We start from the raw sequence: 15,175 nt of genomic DNA on the forward strand, positions 1-15,175 counted from the left end.
TCCACGTTTTGGCGGCGAGGTGTGAAAATGATCTACCGCCAGTTTTAGTTCTGCAAGCACGTGGGGCGGTTGCGAGGGCGAGGTCAGTGGAGCGGAGATGTGGGTCGGGGTGTAGAAGGAGAGTCGTTTGTTAAGGTATTCTGGTTTGGTGTTGTGCAGTGCTTTGTGAGCGTGGGTGAGGAGTTTGAAAGTGATTCTCTTGTTGACTGGGAGCCAGTGCAGGTTTTTCAGGTGGTCTGTGATGTGGCAGTGGCGGGGGATGTCCAGGATGAGGTGTGCGGAGGCGTTCTGGATGTGTTGCAGCCTCTTCTGGAGTTTGGCCGTGGTTCCTGCATAGAGGGCATTGCCGTAGTCCAGTTTTCTGCTTACGAGGGCTTGGGTGACTGTTCTTCTGGTTTCTGTGGGTATCCATCTGTAGATATTTCGGAGCATGCGGAGGGCGTTAAAGCAGGAGGACACAGAAATCAGCAACTGAAAAGTGACCTATTAAATTATGGAGACACCTGTTACGGATCGGCAACATGTATGGCAGCATGTTAAGTAGCTTTATATCTGTTTGCGATTGATTTTATTTGGTAAAATCTGTAAATTATGTAGCAGATGAGGGATTATGTGGCAACTCTAGCTATACCATAATTATTCTGAAAATGCAACAGCCACATAATGAGATTATTCCAGCAGCCCTGGGTATGGGTTAAAACTGGATATGATTTAGAGACAATTGTGCATAAATGTTTGAGAATACTCTAAAAAAGTGATCAGGAATGTTGCGGCAAATGGTACCTTTTGAAGCACATTGAACCTTCAGCGTAATTTTAAATTATATACAATTTCCACCCACGTTTGTTTTCTGGGGCGTATGGGTGTTCTCCTGGAAGCTATGAACACTAAACGAATAATATTAGTCACAACTGGATAGGATTTAAAATACTCTGCAAAGGAGATTTGTCCCCCACCTCAATGGTAAGATTACAAAATGCTGAGGCAAATGATGCATTTTAGAACACTTTGGGGGTCATTACAACATTGGTGGTAAAAGCCGCTTACCGCCGTGCAGAAGACCGCCAACACACCGCTGCGGCCGCTGAATTCCACCACAGCTATTATGACCCACATCTCGAAATTCAACAAAATTCAGACACCCACACAAGTCCGCAACACCAAAGGTCAGTGATAAACTGGCGAAAACAAAACCTCCACCGTCACGCCAACAGAAATACTCCCATGCTATCACTACCTACGAATCCACGCAGCGGTCTTTCAACCGCAGTATTCCATTGGTGGTACACACCGCCGCGCTCAAAATACACACACTTCTACAAAACACTGCCACATTGGACAATTCCAAATACACACACCTGATACACATACACACACCACTCCCACACACTCAATACAATATAAAACACACACACAAATATCACCCACAAACCCCTACGACCAAAAATTCTGAAAGAAAACCAGAGAGAGACACCACCATCCACAAACTAGCAGCCACAGGCACTCAACACCATCACCCACACAACTTCAACGCACAAAACACCACACACCACTACATATCACCACACTTATCACCACACACACCACCCAACACATCACCCACACCACCCCATGGCACTGCAAAGACATCCCAGGTTCTCGGAGGAGGAGCTCAGGGTCATGGTGGAGGAAATCGTCTGGGTAGAGCCACAGCTATTTGGAGCACAGGTGCAGCACACCTCCATAGCTAGGAAGATGGAGCTATGGCGAAGAATAGTCGACAGGTTCAACGCAGTGGGACAGCACCCAAGAAATAGGGACGACATCAGGAAGAGGTGGAACGACCTATGGGGGAAGGTGCGTTCCGTGGTCTCAAGACACCACCTGGTGGTACAGCAGACTTGGATTCCTCACTGGGGTCAGTAGCCATGACAGGTTGGGGTAACCAGAGTCCCCTAATAGCCACGCCTGGTGCCTCTGGAGTTGACCCATCACATGAGTGATGCTGCTATTCCGCAGGATGTAGGCGTCATGCACAGAGCCAGGGAACATAGCATTTACCTGGGAGATGTACTGGTCTGCCAAACATACCATCTGTTCATTCATGGAATGATAACTCTTCCGGTTCCTGTACACCTGTTCACTCCTGTGGGGGGGGGGACCAGAGCTACATGGGTCCCATCAATGGCACCTATGATGTTGGGGATATGTCCCATGGCATAGAAGTCACCTTTCACTGTAGGCAAGTCCTCCACCTGAGGGAAAACGATATAGCTCCGCATGTGTTTCAGAAGGGCAGACAACACTCTGGACAACACGTTGGAAAACATAGGTTGGGACATCCCTGATGCCATGGCCACTGTTGTTTGAAATGACCCACTTGCAAGGAAATGGAGCACTGATAGCACCTGCACTTGAGGGGGGATTCCTGTGGGATGGCGGATTGCTGACATCAGGTCAGGCTCCAACTGGGTACACAGTTCCTGGATTGTGGCACGGTCAAACCTGTAGGTGATTATCAAACTTCTTTCCTCCATTGTCGACAGGTCCACCAGCGGTCGGTACACCGGAGGATTCCGCCATCTCCTCACATGTCCCAGTGGACGGTGCCTATGAAGGACAACAGCGACCACAGAGTCAAACAACTCAGAGGTATGTACGCACAGTCTACACAGAACACCATTCATACACAAAATGTGGCCTGTATTTGTGTTGTGGGACAAGGCCTAGGTATGTGTGACGCAGTTGGTAATTAGGCCATGTGGGCCCCTGAAATGGCGGCTGCCTGACTTTTAAACTGGGACAATGGGATGTGAGGTAACTGCGCTGGCGTTGTACACCGTCGCGGTAGGCGGTCAAAGACCGCGGCGCAATGCTGCATTGGTTAACATTGGACCCTATGGGTCCAAGGAGCCAATGACGATGTACACCGGCGGTGATGGTACGGACCGCCGCGGACGTGACCGCCATTTTCTATCTGTTCAATCACTCGATACCTGATCTTCGACAGGAGAGGACCTACACTGCAAGTGCTGCTGTGACCTCGGTCTGGAAGAGAATATAGCTTGTGCGTCTGGGGAAAGGGCCCCTGCCTTCATTGCAGAGGAGTTGGAGAAGCTCGTCGACTGGGCCCTCTCCCAGTACACGCTACTCTATAGTCCTCCAGACCAACAGGTAAGTACACAGGGAGCATGTTGTATGGGCTATGCCTGTGTGGAGATGGCTGGTTGTAAGAAGGAAGGGGGCACAGTTCTGCGTGCATGAAGGACTGTGAATGCATGTGCCACATGGCAAGGGTAGGGATGTGGGCCACTCACTTTGATGGTGCAGTTGGTAATGACTTCTCTTCTTCCCCTGTACATGTCATGTAGGTCAGCGCCCACCAGAAGAAGGATATTTGGCATGCCATCGCCAAGGACGTTCGGACCCTGGGGGTCCACCACAGATGGAGCACCCACTGCCGGAAAACATGGGAGGACATTCGCCGCTGGAGCAAGAAGACAGCGGAGGCTCAGCTGGGGATGGCCTCCCAACGTGGGAGGGGTGCCCGTCGAACAATGATCCCCCAGATGTTCCGGATCCTGGCGGTGGCCTACCCTGAGTTGGATGGGCACTTGAGGGCATCACAGCAGATACAAGGGGTGAGTACACTATCATTCAGCGGAATTTGCGGGCAGTGAAGGTGTCTGGGTGGGGGAGGAGGGCTGTGGGTTTCCCTAGGCCAGGGCGAGTTACGTAGGCTAGGATCCTCCGTAATGCAGGCCATGTGGCACCCCACCCCACCTGTGTAGAGTGCCAAGCACAGGTATTCATGCCCCTGTGTCATCTATGTGTGCAGATGTCGTCCATAGCTATGTAGGCCATTTCCCAGGAATTGCATCTGTAGAGCCAAACAGCGCGATGTAGTGCAGGGGGCTGCTGTGTCTGTATTGTCCGCCAACGGTAGCGGTAAGCCATGCACTCAACTTGTCTTCCTTCTGTCATTCCCCCCCCTTTTTGTGGTCTCCCTGTTCTTGTGTGCATTAGCATCATCAGGCAGAGGTACAGTGGCACCAGAGCATGAGGGAGCTGCATCTCACATGGCCATGGAGGGCCACACCACAGACTCAGAATACACCAGTAGGACGGAGGGCGAGGGGAGCACCACGGCGGTCACAGGATCTGCAACCAGCGACACAGACTCATCCTCCGATGGGAGCTCCCTTGTGGTGGTGGCAACATCTGTGCCCCCCACTTCTACAGGTACAGCAACCCCCCCTACCAGCACCGCCCTCCCAGCAGCCCCTCAGCCTTCGCCCTGTGCCCGCTCACCCATGAGGGTGGGCATCACCTTCGCCCCAGGCACCTCAGCCCCTATCACCTCTGCTGCCCTCAGTGAGGAGGCCATTGAACTCCTCAGGTCACTCACTGTTGGGCAGTCTACCATTTTGAATGACATCCAGGGTGTAGAAAGGGAGTTGCAACACACAAATGCATTCCTGGAGGGCATTCATTCTGGTCAGGCTGCCCTTCATCGAGCCCTGCAAACTCTGGCCTCAGCACTGATGGCAGCCATTGTCCCTGTGTCTAGCCTCCCCCCTCCAACTTCCTCCACCCACACCCAATCCCCCGTACCTATGCCTATCCCAAGCACACCATCAGACCAGCCTGCACACACCTCACCACACAAGGGAAGCTCAGGCAAACATAAGCACCACACATCCCACAGGCTCACGCAAGCATCACACACATACAGACACACCAACATCCACTGCCTCCACTGTGTCCCCCTCCTCCTCGTCTCCCTCCTCCCTCCCAGTCTCGTCTACACTCACACCTGCACGCACTACCACTACAGCCACTACGTCCCGCACCAGCACACCCACCACCACACCCCGCTCATGTGCAGTCACCACCCCCACTACCATTTCCACATCCCCTGTGTCCTCTCCCAGTGTGTCTGTGATGCCCCCTCCGAAGATACACAAACGCAGGCACACACCCACCCAACAGCCATCCACCTCACAACAGCCTCCAGCCCATGCACCTGCACCCAAATCCACAAAAGTTACACCTCCTACAACCACCACCTCTTCCTCCACTCCCAAACCCCCTCCAGCTACCCATCCCAGTGTCTCCCAAAAACTTTTCCTGTCCACCCTTAACCTATTCCCCCCCCCGTCCAACTCATAGGTCCCGTACTAGCACCTCAGCCAAAAAATCTCCGGTACCAGTGGTGCCTGTTGTTACAGGTATGTGGAGTGCACCGGCCACCAGGCCAGCCAGTGTGGCACGGAGCCACAGCACAGCCAGTCCCCCCCCCCTGTGAAGCACCAGAAGTTGGACAGTGCCCGGCTGGAGAGGGGGAAGACTCCAGCCATCAAAGCCGCTCACAGGGGTACCGGGGGAGTGTCGACTCAGCTGTGACTCCTCCCAAGGTGGGGAAGGGGCAGAAGAAATCTCCAAAGTCTGGGAGGAGCAGCACGGCGGAGAAGACCGCCATCATCCCCGCTGCCCAGGAGGCCTCTGCCAGCCCCATCATCACTGCCCAGGAGGCCAACGCCAGCCCCAGAGTCACTGGCCAGGAGGCCACCGCCAGCCTCATCGTCACTGCCCAGGAGGCCACCACCAGGCCCATCGTCACTGCCCAGGAGGCCACCGCCAGCCCCAGAGTCACTGGCCAGGAGGCCGCCGCCAGCCTCATCGTCACTGCCCAGGAGGCCACCGCCAGCCTCATCGTCACTGCCCAGGAGGCCACCGCCAGCCTCAGAGTCACTGGCCAGGAAGCCACCACCAGCCACAGAGTCACTGGCCAGGAGGCCACCACCAGCCCCAGAGTCACTGGCCAGGAGGCCATCAGCAGCCTCATTGTCACTGCCCAGGAGGCCACCGCCAGCCCCATCGTCACTGGCCAGGAGGCCACCACCAGCCTCATCGTCATTGCCCAGGAGGCCACCGCCAGCACCATCGTCACTGCCCAGGAGGCCACCACCAGCCCCAGAGTCACTCGCCAGGAGGCCACCGCCAGCCTCATCGTCACTGCCCAGGAGGCCACCACCAGCCCCATCGTCACTGGCCAGGAGGCCACCGCCAGCCTCATCGTCACTGCCCAGGAGGCCACCGCCAGCCCCAGAGTCACTGGCCAGGAGGCCACCACCAGCCTCATCATCACTGCCCAGGAGGCCATCGCCACAGTCACTGCCCAGGAGGCCACCGCCAGAGTCACTGCCCAGGATGCCACCGCCAGAGTCACTGCCCAGGAGGCCACCGCCAGCAACAGCCCAGCTGGCCAGGAGGGCCCCGCAAGCCATAGCCCAGCTGACCCATGAAGGACCGCCAGCCACAGCCCTGCTGGGCAATGAAGGACCGCCTTGGCAAGGACCGCTGAACAGGGCAAAGCCCGCCATGGAAAGCACCACTGAACAGGTCTGACACTGGCAACTCAAGCACCGCTGAACAGGCCAAGGACCGCTGAACAGGGCAAATCCCGCCATGGAAAGCACCGCTGAACAGGTCTGACACTGGCAACTCAAGCTCCACTGAACAGGCCAAGGACCGCTGAACCGGGCAAAGCCCGCCATGGAAAGCACCGCTGAACAGGTCTGACACTGGCAACTCAAGCACCGCTGAACAGGCCAAGGACCGCTGAACAGGGCAAAGACTGCCATGGAAAGCACCGCTAGCCCATTTGCGGCAGGGGCAGTGACACAACTGGGACCGTCACGGGGTGTGTGCTGCACTCTGGGCACCAGTCCCCCTCCAGAACCAGTGGAGAACAGAATCCACTCCGTCTGTCCTTGGCAGGATGAAGCACTCTGGGCACCAGTCTTCCTCCAGAACCAGTGGAGAACAGCATCCACTCCGTCTGTCCTTGGCAGGATGAAGCACTCTGGGCACCAGTCCCCCTCCAGAACCAGTGGAGAACAGCATCCACTCCGTCTGTCCTGCACAGGATGAGGCACTCTGGGCACCAGTCCTCCTCCAGAACCGGTGGAGAACAGCATCCACTCCGTCTGTCCTTGGCAGGATGAGGCACTCTGGGCACCAGTCCCCCTCCAGAACCAGTGGAGAACAGCATCCACTCCGTCTGTCCTGCACAGGATGAAGCACTCTGGGCACCAGTCCCCCTCCAGAACCAGTGGAGAACAGCATCCACTTGAGAGACTGTGGCTTTGCACTCCCCAGGATTGAACTGTGGGCAAGCCACCCACTGTATAGACTTGAGAGACTGTGACTTTGCACTCCCCAGGATTGAACAGTGGGCAACCCACCTACTGTATAGACTTGATAGACTGTGGCTTTGCACTCCCCAGGATTGAACAGTGGGCAAGCCACCCACTGTAGATACTTGCGAGACTGTGGCTTTGCACTCCCCAGGATTGAACAGTGGGCAACCCACCCACTGTAGAGACTTGAGAGACTGTGGCTTTACACTCCCCAGGATACATCAATGGGCATGGAGCCCCCTCGTGGATCTGGCGTGGTGTACTCATCTGGCGGAGGTGCCCCCCCTTCCCTTCCCCCTGAGGTGCCTGTTGTATTTCTATCTGATGCCCCTGCAGTGTTCTCTCCGTTTGGATCGGGTATCTTGTGTGGGCCTCGCCCATGCATTTTGGGCCCAGTGGTCCATGTACTATGAATGGTGCAATACCTGCACTACTAATCGCGGTGTATATTTTGTTTATTGTGTATATATATATATATATATATATATATATATATATATATATATATGTATATATTTGCTTACTGTATTTTGATATATTACAATGGTTCCACTCATTTCCTTTTGTCTTTGCATTCTTCCAGGGGGGTTGGGGGTGTTACTGTAATGTATAGATATGCATTAGTGTGTGTGTTGTAGAGGGTGAGGGTCGGGTGGGGGTTGGGATGTTGGTTGTGTGTGTCCCTGTGTTTTTGCCTCCCCCCTTCCCTATGTCGTAGGTGCAGTACTCACCGTGGTCTTCACCGCCGGCGTTGATGATCCTCGTAGAGGAGCAGGAAGACTAGCACTGGCAGAATATGGAGTTCCGGCTCCATGGTGCCCTCCTTCCTCGTGGAGTGTGTAGAGGTGAGCGTTTTCCCTTTGAAATGGCTGTTTCCGCCGTGTTTTTATCTGCGGTGAATCCGCCCCGGAAAAGGTGACGGATTGGTAGGTTGTGATACTGTGGGTGGGACATTGTCTTCCGCCTGTCTGTTGGCAGTGACCGCCGCGTTGTTTGTTTATACCGCCGTGGCGGTTGGAGTGTTAAAATGGCTCTTTGTTGGCGGTTTCCGCCACGGTCATAATTCCAATTTTTTTACCGCCGCTTTAACACCGTCCGCCAGGGTTGTAATGACCACCTTTGGTTCAACACTAGGTAAGAAGTACATGTAATTTTACCAAGACGTTTCTGTTTTTTCCTTAAGGACATTAGAAGAACAGTTATAACAAAGGGTGTATTGGTCCAGATGCATAGATTCAATCTAGATAGGCATTTGTTGTGCACTTTAAAGCTTTTGGGGACATGTGCATTAATTAAAGAGGATAGAAAGAAAGTAGAAAAGGCTTTGTGGGTCATTATGAACACGGCAGAAACAACAGCCGTGTTCATGCTGGCGGTCAAAACACTGACCACCAGTGACCCCGGAACCCCCCCGGCCAGATTATGAACCTGTCTGAGAGCCGGTGGGCATAAACATTGTTTCTGCCTGCCGGCTCTCAGAAAGGCTTGGCCGGGACATTGCCGGCGGCTCCACATGGAGCCGCTGTCAATGCCTCTGTGTTGCAGGTGCAGTTGCACCCGTCATGCTGATCACTGTCCGAAAATCGGGCCGTGACCTGCGCGATGGGGCACTGCACCCGGCCCCCTGAACTACCCATGCAAAGTGCAGGAAAAGGCTGGCGGGAAATGAAACATTATCCGCAGGGTAGCGCCGCTACCCTGGCGGATGTTGTTTCATCCCGCCGCCAGGCTGCCTGATGGTGGGAGCCTGGTGGTGGGTGACGGCTGCCGCTGGCGGCCGTCACCCTGTTCATTATATGGCGGTTCGGCCCGCCATGCCGGCTGGCGGCTTCAGCCGCCACTGCCGGCATGGCGGGCCGAACCGCCATGTTCCAAATGAGGACCTTTGTGTTTTTTTCTTCCAAAGTATTTGTTAGACCTGGCATCCTTAGTTTGGTTTCCCCTAACGTTTTTGCCTTCTGACATCATGCTTTGTAGATCTGTTTTTTGCTGCCTTTAGAATTCTGGGAACCTTAGCACTGCTAACCATTGCTAAAGTGCATGTGCTTTCTGCTTGAAACATAGCAACAATGGTTTGTCCATAACTGGCAGATTTAATTTACTCATAAGTCCTTAGTAAAGTGAACTACCTGTGTCCAGGGCCAGTAAATTAAATACTACTGCTGGGCCTGCAGCTTTGATTGTGCCACCCATTTTAGTACCCCTTTCAACATGACTCAGGCCTGCCATTGCAGAGGTTGTGTGTGTAGCTTTAAACTGCCATGTCGACCTGACAAATTAACTCCTTTGTGAGACCTAAACACTGCTTTTTAATACATATGTCAGCCCTAAAGTAGACCCCAGGCAGCCCAAGGCAGGGTGCACTGTACTGAAAAAGTAAAATATGTGCTTTTAAGTTTTACATGTCCTAATAGTGAAAGACTCTTAAATTAGTTTTTCACTATGGCAAGGTTTATCTCTCCCACTTTATAACATTGGGATTGACTTATTAACTTTTATAAGTTTAATTGCCAATTGGGAAGAGATGAGAGGGACTGCCAAGTTTAGTGTCCCCAAAGGGTTACAAAACCCCCTGTAATGAGTCAGAAGCGAGGGCAGGAAGGGCAGGGACTCTGTGCACTTCAACTGCCTCTCTTTGAAGTCTTCCCCACTTCAAAGGCACCACTGAGTATAAGAACTGAACCTTAGACACCGCCAACTCAGTACACTTCTGGGCCTGTGGGTACTTCGCCAGAAAGAAAGACTGCTGTGCGGCTGATAAGACTATTGTTCTTCTGGGCTCTGCTGGACTCCTGCTTTGCTGAGCTGACCTGCTGCCTGCTACCCTCTTGCTTGGGAGTGAGAAGGACTGGATGTGCATCTTTACATCACAGAACCAAAGTGACTTCAAAGGCTTTCTGGCTTGCCTCATGTTCTTCTGAAGTCTCAGGAACACAAAAGACTTTCAACTCACCTTTTACAGCTTCTGGACAAGGCTTCAACCACTTCCTGACCTCAAGAGGAGCCCCTCCAGTCCTGTGCCCTTGGAAGTGTTTTTTTGGATCCTGAACTCAAGCTTTTACGCTCATCACAACTGCAAGTGGGCCTGCTCGCAGCAGAACTGCGCTGCTCGCCTGAAGAATCAGTGAAACCCACTGCATGTTTGTCTCTTCGCACAACAAGCATCATTGTTTGCAAACATGAGGCTGCAGTCTACCTATCTGCAATGCTTAGCTGACTCTTCGTGCCAGCGGCCCACCATCAGTGACGCTCTGTTTGCTCTAGGCAAACTTCTTACCCGCGAACAGGACTCTTGGATCAATTCTTGAGAAGGTAAAATTCAGTGGGAATTGTGTGGGACTGTATTGGACCCGTGCTTCTATGTGGTCAGCCTGAACTTTCTGATTTATCCTGGCCTAGTGTGCCCAGATAGCCCTGGTTGGCACATTATGCTTTTAAGCATCACATTTCAGTTTATTCTTTAAACATTCATATCTCAATTTCTGCTTATTGGAGTTTTGTCCTTTTAGTCTTGTTTTGTTCTGCATAAGTGTGGTATATTTTTGTGTGGTGTTTTCACTGTTATGCTGTTTGAGGTGTTGCACAAATACTTAACACATTGCTCTTATGTTAAGCCTAACTGCTCTGGAACAAGTCACCAGGAGGTGAGCACAGGTTAATGTAGGGTCTGTGGCTGACTTTAGTTGACTAGAATTGTGCTTTCTGCTTGCCCAGGATGTATACCTCTGCCAACCAGAAGCCCAATTTCTAACAGTATTTAAAAGAAAAGATGACACAAATTATACATTTATAGGACACTGGATTCTTTGTACTAGTTTTGTCCAATTGCAATGCCAAAGCCTCTGTAAAAAGGATATCTGGGCTGAAATTCGAGATCGCCCAATCAAAGCAAATTGTGTGGTTTCTGTCCCTCACTGTCCTTAACTGTCATACACGTTAGCAGCTGGAAAAAAACAGACATGTGTTTTTGCAACTTGAAAAAACACACACTTGTCTAAGTTTTAATAAACAATAATATTGCTTCAAATACATTAACTATACTGGCCATACACATAGTGCACATGACAAACTGAATTATCTATGTCTTTGCTCAGTAGAGGCATTGCAAAACTATCTGAGGTTTCTTGAATTTTTCTGAGTTCCTGTTGAGAAAGCATTAATTTTAATATAAATCACTCAGAACAATTACACATTCTAAGGTAACAAATTGAAACACTTACAAATGCTAAATAAGTGTGTTTTGGCTCACAAAACAATAGTAGATCCCTGAATTAGCTCTCCTATGGATTTGCAGGTTTGTTCATCTTACCGCACACATGTAAGGGGTTACTCAAGCAGCAACACTTCAGTCATCACAGAACATTACGTTACTTAAAACTAAAAGGAACTCATAGAAGAGCAAAGTGCTACGTGTGGATAAATTATTTACATTCAAATGCAACCTTTTTTTGCACTGGAAAGTAATCCTAAAATAACCCAAATATTACTGTACAATGCATTGCATAGATGTGAGTCAAGGGGACATCCTGTGGGCAGAGCTTAATTTGTTGCGGGTGCCTGTATTTCTTTGTAGAAGCTCACTGCCCAAATTGCCGAATACCAAGCTGCATAGTTTTGATTCAACCTCATGTCTCTTTTCTCCACTACCATACAATCTCTGCCGTTTCTTTTCACTCTTGCAGATTGTGGTTCATCACTGCTTTCTAAATGTGTTACTGTTAATCGACATTTCGCTTCCTAGTCTTTTCACCATTTGTGTTTTTCTCTCTCTTGCTCTGGTTAAAGTGGTTAAAGTATGATAATAAAAATTAAGTGCCAGGCCCCTAAAATAAGTTCAGATGGGCCACAACTGCAATCACTAGCTCAAATTAAGCACTGCCCATGTGTGGTACATTGGTATTCACATGCTACCTTCAATGTGTTTTAGCATAAAGCTCTGTCTACTAATAATGATAGATATGGATTTGCACCAAAAAAGATAGGTGCTAACAAAGAGAAAAGTGTTTATTTCACCTAAATTTTCCCACATTGCCATGTTGCATGTGTTCATCACTCTACAGCAGACATACAATAACAGAAAGGTTTTAAAATATGTTTAAGAAGTGTACTTTTTTACAGGAAGGAGACCCTCCCAATAGAAAATCAATGCTTGACTTCATGCACCACTGTAGTGTGTCTGTGGTGTTAGGCAGCATGTTTGTGCACCAGCGCCGAGGAAGAGAGCAGCAGTAACATATCTTAGTAGATGTGGTCAGGGGCGTAGCTTGTTCAGTGAGATAAGGGGGGGGTGAGCTTCAGATTTTTCAAACATCAGGCTGGCCTATATTGTTTAAATTCATTATATGACAAGCAGGGTGCATGGGTGGGGGCCTAAGGCGTGCTTAAGCCCTCATAACTTTTTTGTCCACATAAGCTACCCATGCCAAATTTGCATCCTTTTTTTTCCAACATCCTTGGGATTCTAGAGGTACCCAGCCTTTGTGGGTTCCCCTGAAGCAGACCAAGAAAGTAACCAAAATACAACAAACATTTCATTTTGTTTAAAAACTAAATGGGGAAAAAGGGCTGCAGAAGAAGGCTTGTGGTATTTTCCCTGAAAGTAGCATCAACAAAGGGTTTGTTGTGCTAAAATCACCAGCTTTCCAGCTTTCAGGAGCAGGCAGACTTGAAACCCCATTTTCAACACAATTTTGGCATTTTACAGGGACATACCCCATTTTTACTATTTTTTGTGCTTTCAGTCTCCTTCCAGTTAGTGGCAGAAATGGGTGTGAAACCAATGCTGGATCCCAGAAAGCTAAACATTTCTGAAAGGTAGACACAATTCTGAATTCAACAAGGGGTAATTTGTGTAGATCCTACAAGGGTTTCCTACAGAAAATAACAGCTGAATTCAAGCAATATTGAAATTGAGGTAAAAAGAAAAGAGCCATTTTTCTCAACGTTTTACTCTGTAACTTTTTTCTGCAATGTCAGATTTTTTAAAGCAACATACCGTTACATCTGCTGGACTCTTCTGGTTATGGGGATATATTGGGCTTGTAGGTTCATCAAGAACCCTAGGTACCCAGAGCCAATAAATGAGCTGCACCTTGCAATGGGTTTTCATTCTATACTGGGTATACAGCAATTCATTTGCTGAAATATAAAGAGTGAAAAATAGGTATCAAGAAAACCTTTGTATTTCCAAAATAGGCACAAGATTTGGTGTTGAGAAGCAGTGGTTATTTGTACATCTCTGAATTTCGGGTGGCCTATACTAGCATGTGAATTCCAGGGCATTTCTCAAATAGATGTCGTTTTTACACACTGTCTTACATTTGGAAGGAAAAAATGTAGAGAAAGACTAGGGCAATAAAACTTGTTTTACTATTCTGTGTTCCCCCAAGTCTCCTGATAAAAATGGTACCTCACTTGCGTGGGTAGGCCTAATGCTCGCAACAGGAAATGCAACATGGACACATCACATTTTTACATTGAAATCTGACATGTTTTTTGCAAAGTGCCTAGCTGTAGATTTTGGCCTCTAGCTCAGCCAGCACCTAGGGAAACCTACCAAACTTGCACATGTTTGAAAACTAGACACCTAGGGGAATCCAAGATTGGGTGACTTGTGAGGCTCTCACCAGGTTCCTTTACCCAAAATCCTTTGCAAACCTCACAATTTGGCCCAAAAAACACTTTTTCCTCACATTTCGGTGACAGAAAGCTCTGGAATCTGAGAGGAGCCACAAATTTCCTTCCACCCAGCGTTTCCCCTAGTCTCCCGATAAAAATGGTACCTCACTTGTGTGGGTAGGCCTAGCGCCCGGGACATGAAATGCCCCAAAACACAACGTGGACATATCAAATTTTCCCAAAGAAAACAGAGCTGTTTTTTGGAAAGTGCCTAGCTGTGGATTTTGGCCTCTAGCTCAGGAGGCACCTAAGGAAACCTACCGAACCTGTGCATTTTTTAAAACTAAACACATAGGGGAATCCAAGATGGGGTGACTTGTGGGACTCTCACCAGGTTCTGTTACCCAGAATCCTTTGCAAACCGCAAAATTTGGCCAAAAACACATTTTCCTCACATTTTGGTGACAGAAAGTTATGAAATCTGAGAGGAGCCACAAATTTCCTTCCACCCAGCGTTCCCCCAGGTCTCCCGATAAAAATGGTACCCCACTTGTGTGGATAGGCTTAGCACCGGTGACAGGAAATGCCCCAAAACATATCGTGGATACATCACATTCTCCCAATTAAAACAGACCTGTTTTTTGCAAAGTGCCCACGAAAGGAAATGCCCCAAAACACTATCTGGACACATCAAATTTATCAAATACAAAACTACCTGTTTTTGCGGGGGGCACTCGCGTTTTTGTTCTTGGGTTCAGCAGCCATCTAGGGAAACCTACCAAACTAAGACATTTCTGAAAACCTGACACCAGAGGGAGTCCAGGGAGGTGTGACTTGCGTGGATCCCACAGTGTTATTCTTACACAGAATCCTCAGCAAACCTCAAATTTAGCTAAAAAATAAAAAAAATCCCACATTTCCGACCACCCAACGTTCTCCTCAGTCTCCCGGTAAAAATGATACCACACTTGTGTAGGTGGGCCAAGTGGGGTAGTGAAAGTAATAGCATACACCCTTTGATCTGAATGACCACAGGAAGTGACATCACATGACGTTTCACTCTGAATCTTGTCAGGAAGTGATGTCACATGACCTTAACCCGGATGATATCACAATTAACCTCTGTGAAGTTAAATAAAATAAATTGATTAATATAACAACACAACTCAGACAAATATCAATTTTAAATACCATCCATATTATGGTGCTGACACGATATGTCAAAGGTTGCTTGTTTCTGGTGCAGGCAGGACCTGGCCTGGCAGTTTGGGATGGACTGTTCACCTGGGGAGCACGGTGAAGACTGATTTGCATGTGACTGGGTCCAAACAGGGGTGGCATGATGAGCAAACTAATGATGAATTAAACCCAGA

Source organism: Pleurodeles waltl, chromosome 4_1 (genome assembly GCF_031143425.1).
Source record: "Pleurodeles waltl isolate 20211129_DDA chromosome 4_1, aPleWal1.hap1.20221129, whole genome shotgun sequence".
NCBI classification, from domain to species: Eukaryota; Metazoa; Chordata; class Amphibia; order Caudata; family Salamandridae; genus Pleurodeles; species Pleurodeles waltl.